The sequence below is a fragment of the Notothenia rossii genome, assembly GCF_949606895.1.
Source record: "Notothenia rossii genome assembly, chromosome: 2".
Lineage (NCBI taxonomy): Eukaryota > Metazoa > Chordata > Actinopteri > Perciformes > Nototheniidae > Notothenia > Notothenia rossii.
This window is the reverse complement of record NC_136904.1, coordinates 9,132,144-9,146,154: the sequence shown is the minus strand read 5'-3', so window position 1 is coordinate 9,146,154 and position 14,011 is coordinate 9,132,144. Positions and strand designations below refer to the sequence as shown.

Genomic DNA, 14,011 nt, shown 5'->3' with positions numbered 1-14,011 from the left:
CCTACAAAGCACTTTGAATGGCCTTGTGTTGAAAGGTGCTATATAAATAAACTTGCCTTGCCTGGCCTTGCCTTACATAATTCGACATCACGCCCCTTTTGAGAACTAAATGTTGCAGAAATGATTGGAAGTTATATTCCATCATGGTTGATGCAAATCATTTAACCGTAAACGACGTGCATTTTTTATACTGCTTGATTTGAATTAAGCTAATATTTGGGCACAGGCTATGTTATTGCAGTTGGTTTGGTGAGTAACTTATATTGATTGCATTTATGATGAACTTATTTACATATAAAATGACCTGTCAGTGTGTCTCTACTTCTTCAGTAGACACACAGACGCCCAGCTGTAGACAGGCCAACGTTATTTAAAGGGTTACATTGACCTCTGGTGGCGAGATGTGAAAATTCACCTCAGGTTGAAAAGGCCTCATCAAACCCACAAACCTGGTTATATTGATTGATCCTTCTCTCTTCTTTGGTTTTGTTCTGTTAAGTATCTGATAGATTTGAATGTTATCACTGTTTTATATGCTTTCAATTATGTGACATTAGTGTGAAGATCCTATCGTGAGAACTAAATGCAAATAACGTTATAACCACTTTGTAATAAGTTACATTTTTTATTTCCATCTATTTTATTGCTTTTTTCCCTGTACCTTACCTTACTCCAGGGATGTCATTATAAAACCCTGCTGCAGACCAATGAATCATCACAGGCTGAATCTGAAATAAGTTCCTAATCATTTCCAGATATTCAGATCACAATGTAGTGACTCACACAGAAGCTGTAAGAGTGGGTTGTTTAAGGTTGCAGCAGAGAGCCATCAGTATGACTGCCCTCCGGTGGCTGACATGAGCATTGCATCTCTGTTGTTATGAGGCCCTTGGAGCCATTCCTCTTAACTGACTTGTAGTGTACGGTATAGATTAGGATTTACTTTAACTCTCTTTGACATCTCTGTGTTTCCGCTTTCATACTGGATTACTCAGAACAGCATATATGTGGAGACTCTTTAATGGAGAAAGCTGAAGGACTTTTCTTTTTTTTTTTGCAAAGAGATCTGACAGATGGATAGCTCACAAACAGGATTTCGTGGTATATCTAGCAAAGCAATTTCCCTTCCCTTTAGCTAGAGTACAGTTAATTTTTCATAACCAGGGCGGCTGTTGGTGGTTGCAGAGTGAATTTAACATCCATTTTCTAACAATATCCAGGGCCTGTCACTTTGGAGCAGGAGCTTTATTTCATGCACTGATACATGCTGCCATCTCCTCTAACTGACACACTCTCAGTGATCTCTGGCAGAGCCGTGGAGCAGGATGGCTACCTATTAAATGTACATGGGCCTGCCTCTCCAAATAGAAAACGCTGAGATGTGAGAAGTTGAGCCACAGCTACAGTAATTGAATGCCTTTGTGCATATGAATGCAATTTTGCAGGCGAAAGTGGCATAAAGAGATTTAGATGATAAGGTTTGATTTGCATGTAAATTGTTTTCTTTTTTCCCCCCCCGTTGAATGCTTCAGCTTCGTCTAGATTGAAGCAGCACACAATGTGTGTGTGTGTTTTGATGAAATACTGTTGGCTTTTCTAAAAATGTGCATCTTGTTGCTGTTGATTGCCAGTGCATCTCTTTCATTTGTATTTGTTTGTCGCCGAGACGGCTGGTTTAAACACAATCATGGTATGCCCTGTTTTACACTAGTGGAGCTTATTTGTGCTTCAACTTTTACATTGCAACATAATAACACATGTCACCTTCATTACAGACTATTTATTTTGAATTGCTTTTCAGGGTTTTTACACATGCAACTTGATGCTATGCTACAATGTGCTTGCTCTGGTCATACACCATAGAAACTCGTGTCATTAATTATGAGGATGAGTGGCTTTCTCCAGCATGCCAGCAATGCCTGCTCCTGCGACTGGGAATGGGACATTCTGGACATGAAGGCCAGGCGTATCATGGCTCTCCAGCTGGCTCTGGATCTTCAGGCCCACTGATTGACCTCGGTCCAGCTGAACAGACCGCAGCCCTGGATGTCACCCTCTTCCCTCAACCCGGTCCACTGGCTTCTGCAAGGACCCAGACAGATTCTCTGATGGGTCATCAAACCAAACTGCCTGTATGGTTGGCTAGCACTAAGGTCATGAATGACAAATATCACAGTCCCCCTGCTGCTCCTCTCCTCAATCCCACTCAGAGTGCTTGAGAGTGTGTAATGTTCACTGCTGTTTGGTCCTGCCTTGAATTCATAGTTAGCCTGCTGTGTAGTTAACACTGACACTGAGTGGTTTAGAATCAGTGTATTGGCATTGTTTGTTTTATGTGCTTTGCAGGAGTAATTAAGCAATGGTTGCTGAGTAAATGAATGCAGCAACAGCACTGTCAATAAATCTGTTTCAAGATAACTTAATTTGGCTAAGCACTGTGTTACAGAACACTGTGACACATATTATATCACTCGGTTTGCAACATTCTGATGATGAATTATTGAACATAAATCCATTATCTTGAACATATTTTATTTATGAATGCACCAAGACACTGGAGGACTTTAACACTGCAGGGTAATTATTGTTCCACATTGTGTCACCACTCTACTCTCAGATGCAACAGCCTGAGCAAACTGCAATGAATCAAAGATGGCAAGTTTTGATTGACATTTTGTGTGTGCACAAGGCCCAAAGCGACATTAGCCGAATTGCTTTATTTAATGCTTTCTCCCACATTCTGTTTCTGTTTTAGCACGCCTTGTAAACACTGATGCAATAATGCATTCCATTATACAGAGGAGAGGAGATGAGTGTCTCTCGTGGCTCCTCTCCATCTCAATAATAGGTCAACAGCTGTATTTAAAAAATTAATCACATTCTTGGCAGTTGCAAAGGTTAGCCGCGACGCTCCGAGATGCAATATTGGAAGCTCAGATCAGCAGCAAATCTCGGCGGAGATGAGGAAGAGTTGCCTTTGATGAGTACAGCATGTAAATGATTTGTGTGTGTTTATAGGACACGGGGCTGGCCCTGCCTCACTCCAAGACAGCGGTGTCGGCACCACTCTGTGGCAGACGCTGGCAACAGCAGATGGAAATAAGCAAGCGAGGGGAGGGTTGACCCCGCTTCAGCATTTCACAGTTTGTACTCGCTTTCAGCAGAATGTTTGTTTCTTTTTCCCAGCTTGTCTCTGTTTTTGCCTCTTTTAATTCTGTTAGCCTTAACCTACTCCCTTGTTTCTTTTTATGTTGACAAGTCTACTTACATTCAACCATTTGAATGATGTTTAAGAAGGTCTCTGTAACATTATCAGAGATCTTTCAGCATTACAATGTGGCAGCCTCATTAAAAAAAACTCCTAGGATTCTCAAGGTTTAATGTGAGTTATGACTTTTAGTTGCCACAACTTAGGAAAACCAAACAGTTTGTTTGTTAATGCTATGTTTCCTGATGGAGACATTATTGGCCAGTTAGTGTGAACTTTTAAGAAATTGAAATATTGATGCCTTTCTCGCATCAAAAACAAATTACTCTCAAAGATATCTTGATGTACGAGGACATTCAGATAAAATATGAATGCCTACCTTGGATTGCTTTTAGTAATTCTGAAATATTCACAGTGGCAAGTTTTGAGTGCCGTGGCTCTTGCTAGTTGTGCACAGACTGACACTTCGGGATGAATTTTTCAACATAATCTGATTTTGCCGTCACAGTAAACGGATAGCCTTGATAAATCAGGAACATTGCTACCTGGATTGTTGGATGGAAATGGAATACTGCATGATGCAAGTGAAGGAAAGCAGTGTTGAAACGCTTCCGTCTGTCTGCTGCTCTTGACTGTTCAGAGAGCTGTGCCGCTGATGAGCTATTATGTTGTTTGCACATGTCGTTATTGAAGCTTCTGTATGTCCATTAGTGGCGTTTAGCATATAAATTAGTAAACCCTACAATAATTATTAGGTCTGCTCTTCCTTCGCTGTGACCATTTCTCTGGAAAGAGTATGCTTTCTAATCTTAGGGTCCCACCTCAGCCAGAGTTCATCCATTAACACCAGTTTTCTTTATGCTAATGGTGATTTTTCTCCCTTGGAGTGTAATTAGGAATGAGAAAACAATCAGTAGATAAGTAATCGTCTATTAAAAGAGAATGAGAATAGTACTTCCACAACAACAGAGACCCTTCGGGAAATCAGATTGACTATCATTTCCTTTCACTTATTAAGAGGAGAAGACGACCAAGACTGGCAACTCCTTCCTGTCTCTCCAGAACAGCTTCCTTTTGACATCATTTAATTGTGATGTAATTTCCTTTCTTGCCAGCAAGAAGAGTTTCAAACCCAGCCCGTTAAACCATTTTTAAAAACAGGTCTTTATCAGATTTGGGAAGATGGTGCACAGTCAGTCAGCTGAGGTCTTGAGCAGAGGTGGAAGAAGTTCTCAGATCTTGTACTTAAGTTAAAGTATCAGTATACTACAGTGAACAAATACTCAGTTAAGTAAATGTTGTGCATTCACAATTGTACTTAGCGTAAAGTATTAGCGTTCAAAATATTTTAAGTACCAATACTTGTTATGCAAAATAACCATTTTAAGCACCATATATTTTAAATGATTGTTTAAAAAATATTGTTGCATTTATGTGTTCATCACTTCAATGTTGCACTTGGTAGGGAGACCAGGGACAGTTGTAACATGAGACAGTTGTAACACATTCAATATCTCCAATCACAAACAAGCTAGAGTGATGAAACTCACTCTGCAAATGCTCAGTTAGATCGAAAGATCGCTGTGAAAAAAAGGAGCCACGTTTAAATCTCTCGCGAAAGATATCAGCAAAAGTGTGTTTCTGAGGTAAAAAATTTACAAAAATGATATGATGTATTTTTGGGATACTGTCTTGAGGTAAAATGTCTAGGAATTCACACTAGTATTATTAGAATCACTGTTTTGTAAGCTAAAAATATAACTAGCTAAATATGATTCAAGCTAGCAATCAGGCAGGTTCACAGGGGGTGAAAACATGACTGGTGGTCCAGGGGCGGTTGTAACACGGACCACAAAGGGGAGAAAAAGTAGAGAAACCGCTGTCCTCACAGGCAAAAATCTACTCGAGGCTGAGAAAAAAAAGTCTAACGCAAACATGTCTAAAGCAAAGAGAAAAATGAATTTCTGCAACAAAAAAACCCAACAAGAAGCAGAAGATTCAGGACTCAGATGAAGCTCAATACTGCATTGTGTGCCTGGAGAGCCACTCCAGGTCCAAGGAGATCTGGCTCCAGTGTTGCTCCTGTAAAGCCTGGGCACACAAGGACTGCACAGATGGAAGTGACTTTTACACCTGCCATCCACAACTGTGAATCAGATGAATTCCATCTGGTGTAAATGAAGTTATGTTCATTGTTTGTCGGAGGATGTGTGAAACCCCATGAAAATCTTGTTGCCTTAGAATTTGACAGCTTTCCCTCTTTTTTGTCATAGTGTGAAAACAAGTAACCGTTATTAACATGTTACAACCGTCCCTGCTGGCATGTGTTACAACCGTCCCCGTACACTGGTATGGTTGTAACAGTTGAGTGACTGTATTTAAATACATTTTCCAACTTGTACTTATTTCATAAAAACACATAAATACATTGTTTCAGTAGTTGACACATTGAGAATGTATAATATAGCAAAATGGCTATCCTAGTGTAAATGTTTTTTTACTTATTGGGGAAGTGTTACAACTGTCCCTGGTCTCCCTAAAGGTGGGGTTTATTTGAATGACTTTAGGTAGCTTAATTCATATTATTATAATATAATGTGTCTACAGTACATTTTGTACCTAATAACTTAACAAAACTAAATCTGCAAAGTAACTAGTAACTAAATATACAAATACATTTAGCGTGGTAAAAAGTACAACATTTACCAACAAATGTAATGAAGTAAAGGAAGTATCAAAAGTACAGTAGCCTACTTGGGTAAATGTACTTAGTTACATAACACCACTGGTCTCGAGCAACTTCTATCTCAGGGTCTTCCATCAGAAGAGTCAAAGGCCTGTTTCGTACTGTTAGAGTGTGCGGTTCGTCAGGGTCGGCTGTCCTTTTGACGCAAATTACGTAATTCATTAACTTTTCTCTCAATGGACCGCGCGGATTTATACTTTAAAAACTGTGTCCATTGCGCATGCTCCTGCTTTGTTCCACACCGTCCCGTCGCTGGAATGCACCTGTTTTGTCTGCAGAGAAAAAGAAGAACAAGTTGACAAACTGAATGGTTGTTTGAATCATCGGTTGTTTGAATAGATTCGCCCTTAAATCCGTTACCAAATTGAACATAATTCGTGTTCAAAGTAGCACAAAACAGTCAAATAGCGTTGAACTCCTGGCAAACAACGTTACGTGGGCTAAGTCCGCATTCGTGGAATGAATGGGACCCCCGCACATCCGGTCTAAAGATACGCAACGCAGAAAGTATGAGCCTCAATGCACCCAGGTAAGTAGCTTGATTTAAGCACGAAACAGGCTAAACAGATAAGACTTGATTTGATGTATTGTTCAACGTAAAACACCACATTTCAACACCTGGACTTAATTTCTTTATTTTGCCACCCTTTCCCTCCTAATTTTTAAACATCAGTCACATTGGAAGTGTCTCAAACAAATCTCCACAGTCACCTTACTGATCCTGCTTAGAGTAATGCCTTTTAAAGATCAATAGGCCATTCATTATTATGGTTAGGGCCCACCTTCAAAAATTCCAGACAAAAGGGAATTTCCTATTCCCTGTCAATAACAAGCTCGATGTCACCTCCAGAGGTGAGGGAGCATGATTCAATAAAGTTTTCTCTTTTTTCTCTTTGACCCCGAGTCACCTTGTTAGTAAGAGAGAGTTGAATTACAGTTTTGTTTTTACTCCAGCAAGTGCCCTACAGGCTTCCTAGAAACACACCAGACTATCTTGTGCACACCTCTGATAACAGCTCAACCAGTAGCCTATGTAGCTTTTTCTACTGTTGAAATATCCATTTTAGGTTCACATACAGCTCAAAGGGACAATATCCTTCACTTCCACATGGCGAATAGCCATAGTCTTATATTTGCAGGGGTACTGAAATGGGATTTTTTGTACTGAATTTACACTCCTAGCATTGTGGCTTATTTATCCATGACTCCTAGACTATGCTCTTGTGTGTGGTAGTGGCAAAGGCGTGCCAATGTATGAGCCAGTGTTCTGGCCCTGGAAGCCATGCCACCTCCTATTGCTGCTACCTGTGATCTGAGTGTTGTCGGGTCGTGCCTGCAGCCCATAGGCCCCCTGTGTTTTAAGTACCGGATAGCATGCACGTTGCCGCCATCCATGTTTGCAGGATATTGAAAAAGACCTTTGTCAGGAAGCTGAGGCCCACTGACCATTGGGGAGCAGTGATCAGGCTGCTCCAAATTAACATATCACCTTTCTCTATTCATCCTAATAAACAACAAAGTCAGATGTCTGATGGGTGACACTCATGCAACGGGCTCTTTTGCTTAACTATTCCTTAAAAAGCTAGCAGAGATGATTATTCTCTTCTAGTCTCTGTTTGATGTTCTATCAGGATGTATTTATTGCTGTCTAAAATAATATATAACATATGCCAGGCGGTGACATATCTTCCTGAGTGCATTGTGTTTGCAGCATTGACATGTGACCTGAAATGAATCAATGCACAAGGTAGCGCTGTTGCTATTACTATGCAAACCAGATAGATGGCTTACATTTAATTTATATAATATTCCCAGCAGAAACATTTCTATTACGGGGGATCTTGGTAGGAATATTTGGCCTATAAAGAAATTAACTTTGTCTCTTTGCTAAGTACACCAATGCATCAAGCCATTATCTTCGTGATAGATGAATCATATTTGATATTATGCAAGACAAATGTATTCATATTGCATATTTTCCTAATTTTTTCCTGTCTGACCATCTGTGTGTGTTACGACTTACCAAGATTAATCCGTTGATCCTATTGGGATAGAGGGCAGGTGTTTTTTTTCATAACACACAGTAAGAGCTGATATCAAAGCATAATCCATCACTTTATATTTTAGATCTTTTTAATGTATCCGGGACAGTGATTTCCACCATTGAGACCTGATTTATTATGTTTGTGAATGTGTGGGTGTGTTTAGACTAAGCGGAAAGGGGGCAGGCCGTAGTCGCAGAAGTATCGCATGTGAATATCACTGACATATGAAATAGTACTCTACGTCCTTGGATCATGTGTGCTCAATCATTTAAGCAGAATGACCCCTGACTGGATTAGAGGGAGGAGGGTGAACTGGGAGTAGAAACAAAGGGCAAAGGTTGCCCTCCGACATGGTCACTGTTGACCCAAATTCCATCTATCCTCAGCTACAAAGATCTGTTGATTATTTTTCCAGGAAATTGCAGTATTTGATCTCACCTACACCTCTTTTTCTTTTACGTAAGTAGCTCTGGGCTAGGCGTGATTGAAGTCAGACGATGATTTACAGAGACAACACTCACCTAGTACGCTGTTCGGCCTGTTACAGCCAATGTCTTACATGTGCCCTCCTAAATTCACTTATGTAGAACACTTGTGTTTTCCAAGGCGTTGGACAGGACGAGTGGATGCACAGACAGATTGCAAACTAGTGTTAATGATCGGCCTGTCAGCCAGAATCTGTATTACTTAATCTCCCGGTCCTGCTGTACGTGATCAAAGCAATGCAAATGCAATGGGGTATTGATTTTTACAGCATCCCCGCCCCTGCACTTAAAGTACCGGTACTCCTTTTGTTGGTAACCACAGTTTCCATCCACACGTCTAACCCTGGAACTTTTGTCATTTGAGCAACCTGAACAACAATGCTTGCTTTGTCTTGTTAAAGGGTGTTTTTGTATAATGATATGTTGAACATAAGTGAGAAGATCTGATGTCATATTGTGTAAGTACAGACAGGTGAGAATGTCTATAGTATGCAATGTTTTTGCAAAACGATTAGTTAAATCTGTATATCCTATCTCATTGCGGATATAGAACTTCTCAATTGAGGATCAGGGGATTAAATAGGATACAGAGCTGAAACAGATGGTTTGCTATGATGTGCCCTAAATGCTAATCCCGTCAGGCTTTAACATAGCCAGCTGTGATTAATAATTCAGGACATATTGTAAAAGTTATATTCTCTGCAATGTCAACTCTGTACTTTCGAAAAACCCTGTCCTCACAACCAATAGCCTGTCCCTAAAAAAAAAACAGACATATAGAGAGTGAACTGTAATTGATGCTGTTTTGATCAAGAAGTCTGTCTGAATTTGGTTAAAACCTGTGTAACTACTCGTGGAGAATGTGATTGGACAGCAGTAAAACTCATTTCAGGTCCCATTCTTGAAATGTGAGCAGCCACAGTGAACTCTCTGTCACAATGAAACATGGTGATTAAGACAGCCAGTCGGAGATGAAAATGAATTCCCTCAGCTCTAAAGAGGTGTTGTATGGAATTGTCACAGGTCACCCTCTAGGCGCCTGGCTCTTGCAAAGTAATTCATCCATCGCATTATCCCAATAATGATACATTTCGAGCATTATGAATTGGGATGTTTCCTCACACAAGACTTTAAATGATATTTAGGTAAAAGGTCTAAGGATCATTAGCCTCGTGTTGAATTCCTCTCATTCTGCCTTTGCAGAACTGAGATTCTGTTTAATCTCCAAAAGCAATTTGTGACATAGAGAGACAGAGGGAGGTCTTGAAGGCCCTTTGTCTTAAAAATTATGCACAAATAAAACGGATGTCCTATTCCTTTTCTTTTACATTTTTTTAAATTTTCTTTCTTTGTCTTTAATTTGTTTAAATGTCATTCATAGAATTTCAATGCCGGACTCCGTTAACCTTCAAGAACTATTGTGTTTGGCCACTTGGGGGCAGCAGAATCAAACTCTGAACACACTGACATATTATTACCTACTTTTAAGTTTAATTTGGGAAACTTGTTAGCTAAAATGTGCTTATTTTTTTATTTCCAATCAACCATTTACTGTACAGGGCGACCCTATGAATAGTTTGGATTTGTATTCTCCGACAGTTCAACAATAATCCGAAGTAAGAATAATTTTACTACGTTCATCAGCTAGTCACTCATTTCAGCAAGTATTTTACAATAGCTTTTTAAGTTTTTTGGCTTTTATCAACTACTATTTTATAGCCAAGTTGTCATATTTATCATCCCTTCAACACATTTGACTGTCACAGAAGAAGCCGCCCCAAATTCTTTAACATAAAAAAGTCCGTAAGTTAACATGCGGAGCAAACATTTATCAATTTTTCCAAATGTTTTCATTACATTTGGTTTGAGTTATCCATTTTAAAAGAAACAAGGTTTTTCCAGGTATTCCCTTTGACACATTACTTTCAAATAAAAGGAATTGAAAATAATGCAAAATAATATAGGAGGATTTGTTGTGTATATTTGCGTATGTTATAAACACTACCCTTTATTTAATCTGCTGCAGATTGAAAATATTTTACTAGTAGAGTCTGTTCAAACAAAACACTGTTGCAGACTATCATGTAACTTTGCTGTTGATTGGTCCCGTATGATTGTAGGCCTTTTCAGCAATGCTGTCTTTTCCACTCACGCCCAAATAGTGGCTGTGCTTTTGTGTGGATGGCACCCTTCAGTTTTCTAATTGATGACTACTGGGTGCTGTCCGACGGAAGCAGTCTGCTGGCAAACACACGGGAGGAAACCACTGCCAAGACAGCTTATCTCTCAGATTGCTCTTTGAACTTCAAGCTTATGAGCTGCTGACAAACTCAGACTCTGCATGGCGGCGTACTGCAGTGCCCCTTGCCTTCCTTCCTCTTCTCAATCCCTGAGACCTTGTGGAATCTACAAAGTCAACATCAAGTCTGAAGAAGGGAAATATCCTGCTGTTTTCCCCTCACCAATGTGTGCAATCTTTGGCGCGCTGTGATTCCGACTTAACTCTAAATGGAAACAGTGTTGTTTCTTTTCTTTCACGCCACCACCTAGCAGCAGAACAGCGTGTCAGACCACTTTCCTCTGGATAATTTCAGACATGAGAGGCCCGTTTCAGCCCTCTCCAGCCCCCCTTTGCCCGCGCGGCCTGGCCTTCATTAGGCCGGCTTATTGGTTGCACATGGCCAAAGTGGACTGCGTGTTATCCTCACGCGAAAGGTGCTTAGGAAATTGCTGAGTCTCCTGTCATAAGACAAGTCTTGAAGGCGATTTCCTCGACTTGCTTTGCACGCGTGGCCTGGCGTCAGCCCGGTGGCAAGGGGTATAATAAGGCTTAGAGTGAGCAGGGCCTTAAACCTGGCAGGTCATCACGCCTCACAGAAAGCTGATATCTACACTGGGCCGGACATGGAGCCCTGAGGGATCTCTGATGCCGTCCTCTGGGAGATTAACTTTGCTACCCTTCGCCTTGTATGCTTCCTTTCTTAATTCACTAAACTAATAGTGTACTCACACATCAAGGATATCTTTTTTCATTTTGTTTAATAATCACAGAATGTGGCTTCTGTTAAAATTAGATGTAGTGGGGTAATTCATCTGCAAAAAAAAAATCTGATTTAACATAGGCTTGATGTAATGCAGTCCAAAAGATGATTATTCATATTTGTGTCTACTTGCAGGAACGTAGAATTTTAGCTTCCACTTTGAAATGATGCATGCAGAATAGTAAAATATATTGTTGAAAAGCTGATTTTCTATATAAGAAAATATGATCCGTGAATCATGACATGCCGTTCTAAAGAGATGCATTGTTATAACGAACATAACAAGGAGCAGATTTAGACATGACATGCACCCACAGATACATGCATTGTTATTACGTGTTTATATGTATTTCAATGTGTGTGCTCTTGTGCTGCCCTGGGTGAAGATGAAAAGTTTTTTTTTGACTTGTAACCCCTCTTCCCCTGCCGGTAATCACCCCAGAGCCCTGTAATCCCTGGCGCATGCAGATGCCGCCGGGGGAATATTACTGTTCATAATATTAATCTGCTCTCAAATTCCTTTCTGTTACCAAGATGAGGGGGCCTTGTGCACCATGTTCTTATGGGTATTAAGTGTGCTACAAGAGATTCATCGAGAGGTAGATTCTGACTCGTCAGGGATCAAGCCCAGCCCGAGGTCGTATCGCTGCTTTAAGGAACACCCGTGAGCACGCAACACCCATCTCCATATTCTCATAAACAGCCTGACATGAAAGACGCTGTGCCACAGCAGGGACTCAAATCCACACCCAGCCCACATGAATCATGTCAGCCTCATCCAGAGGAGGGTTAAAGCCTCTTTAAGGTGCTCGGTCCCTGGCTGTGATACCTGACTTAGCAGCAGGTAAACCCCCGTGCCACCGGGTTGAGGAGAGCGGCATTGTCCCCATCAGCTGATCAAAGGCTCACTTTTTAAAACCACAGGAACAGAACTGAATAGAAACCTGCCAGATGGATTGGAACCTTTTTCCAATTCAGCCGCTGTTCATCATCCTGTACCTGGAATTTGGCATTGTAACATTTGTCGTACATAGCTTAGCGCCAGGGTGGATTTGTGGCTTTTCAAAAGGCCTCAGCACAACAGTGTAATCAAACTAAGCCTCTGGGATTTATTATTTAAAAAAATGCAAAGCTAATGACCACAATTACTTTAATCATAGAGTAGCTGTCTTTGAGGTGTGGAGACACAGAGTATTTAGCTAATATGAGCTATTAGGCACTATGATGACCCTTTTCCCAAATGACACATTTCTCAGCTTTGCTCATATTTATGATGATGATGTACAGCATCACGTGAGTGTGTTTTTAATAAAGAGCCTCTCGAGTTCAGGAGTTGCGAAGCCAGTCTTGCAGATAAAAGCCTCACACTGTCCTTAACCGGAGCTCTGTATTTATTAGTTCATATTCTTTTTCCTTCTCCCTCGTGACTTGTGCATGTACTTGTCTGAGCTGGAATTGGATGCAGTCCACTGTGTCACTGGGAGTATTTATGCAATCAGGGAGCGAGCAGCCCGAGGTGCAGTGGTGCCAGTGGCGTGTGAAATCTGCCGGCAGGATTGACACTTGGATGACGGATACCTGTAAAATACATTCACGCCTCTGAGAAGGGAGGATTATTTGTCTAGTGTTACACAAAACACTCAGCGACACTACTGAGGGATTCCATCCTCCCCCATGGTATAAGAAGAAAACCCAGTCTGAAGTTTGGCTGAGGTAAAATATAGAGAGAGGCCTCTGCTGCGACATTCAGATCATTTTGATGTCTGGGAAATGCACATTCAATTATAAAGGCAGTGCTGCATGTAAAAGCTGTTTGTTCAGTTCCCTGGGCAACAGCCAAACTGAGAACTTGTAATGGAAAGTCGTTCTCTTGAAACAGTGAGCATTTACATGCCAGGTGTTTGTGTTCTGTCTTCACCAGAGATTGGATGGAAATCTACATTATTTCTACATTATGTGTCTCTGTGTGTGATCTTGCAGAGAGGAACAAAGAAAGATGGAGGAATTTGTAATGCAGCATATTGATCGGTGTTCGCTGGTGTCTCTGTATCGTTCCCCTGTAAGTGGTGTGGCGTGTTATGACCCCTAGCTTCCCTCTACAGGCGAATTAGTCACCATTAGCTGTTCTAAGGTCACCTTGCAATGAGCCGCCCGTCCCTGTGGAGGTGACACTGTCAGAGTGTCACTTGGCATATGTAGACTTGTATCTTAACCTTGACCAAAGAAAATGTGTTTTCCAGTAGTTAAAGATTTCCAATGGGGCCCAAGGCTATAAGGCCTCAGGGATTTTACTGTCCAACCCCCTCTGCTTATCCTGCTGCCTACCCTGTTAGCTATCAGTATAAATGCAGACCACCAGTCATGCATTAAGTGCATAATTATTCCATTTCCAAGATAAATCTGGTGTATAGTGTCATATCCATCATGGCTGTCACCTCCTACATGGAGAGTAGGGCACTAAATGAAAGCCTTTTTGCTCATATGCA

The 14,011-nt window shown here is 40.9% G+C and overlaps 1 long non-coding RNA gene across 1 annotated transcript in view; it reads left to right on the top strand.

Annotated features, from left to right (window-relative positions):
• The first annotated feature begins 6,203 nt into the window (after positions 1-6,203).
• The window catches only part of LOC307030534, a 45,471-nt gene continuing 37,663 nt past the window's right edge, over positions 6,204-14,011 (top strand). Inside the window, exon 1 of the long non-coding RNA XR_013805682.1 lies at positions 6,204-6,483. This is a non-coding gene — a long non-coding RNA (uncharacterized lncRNA). The remainder of the gene's footprint in view (positions 6,484-14,011) is intronic.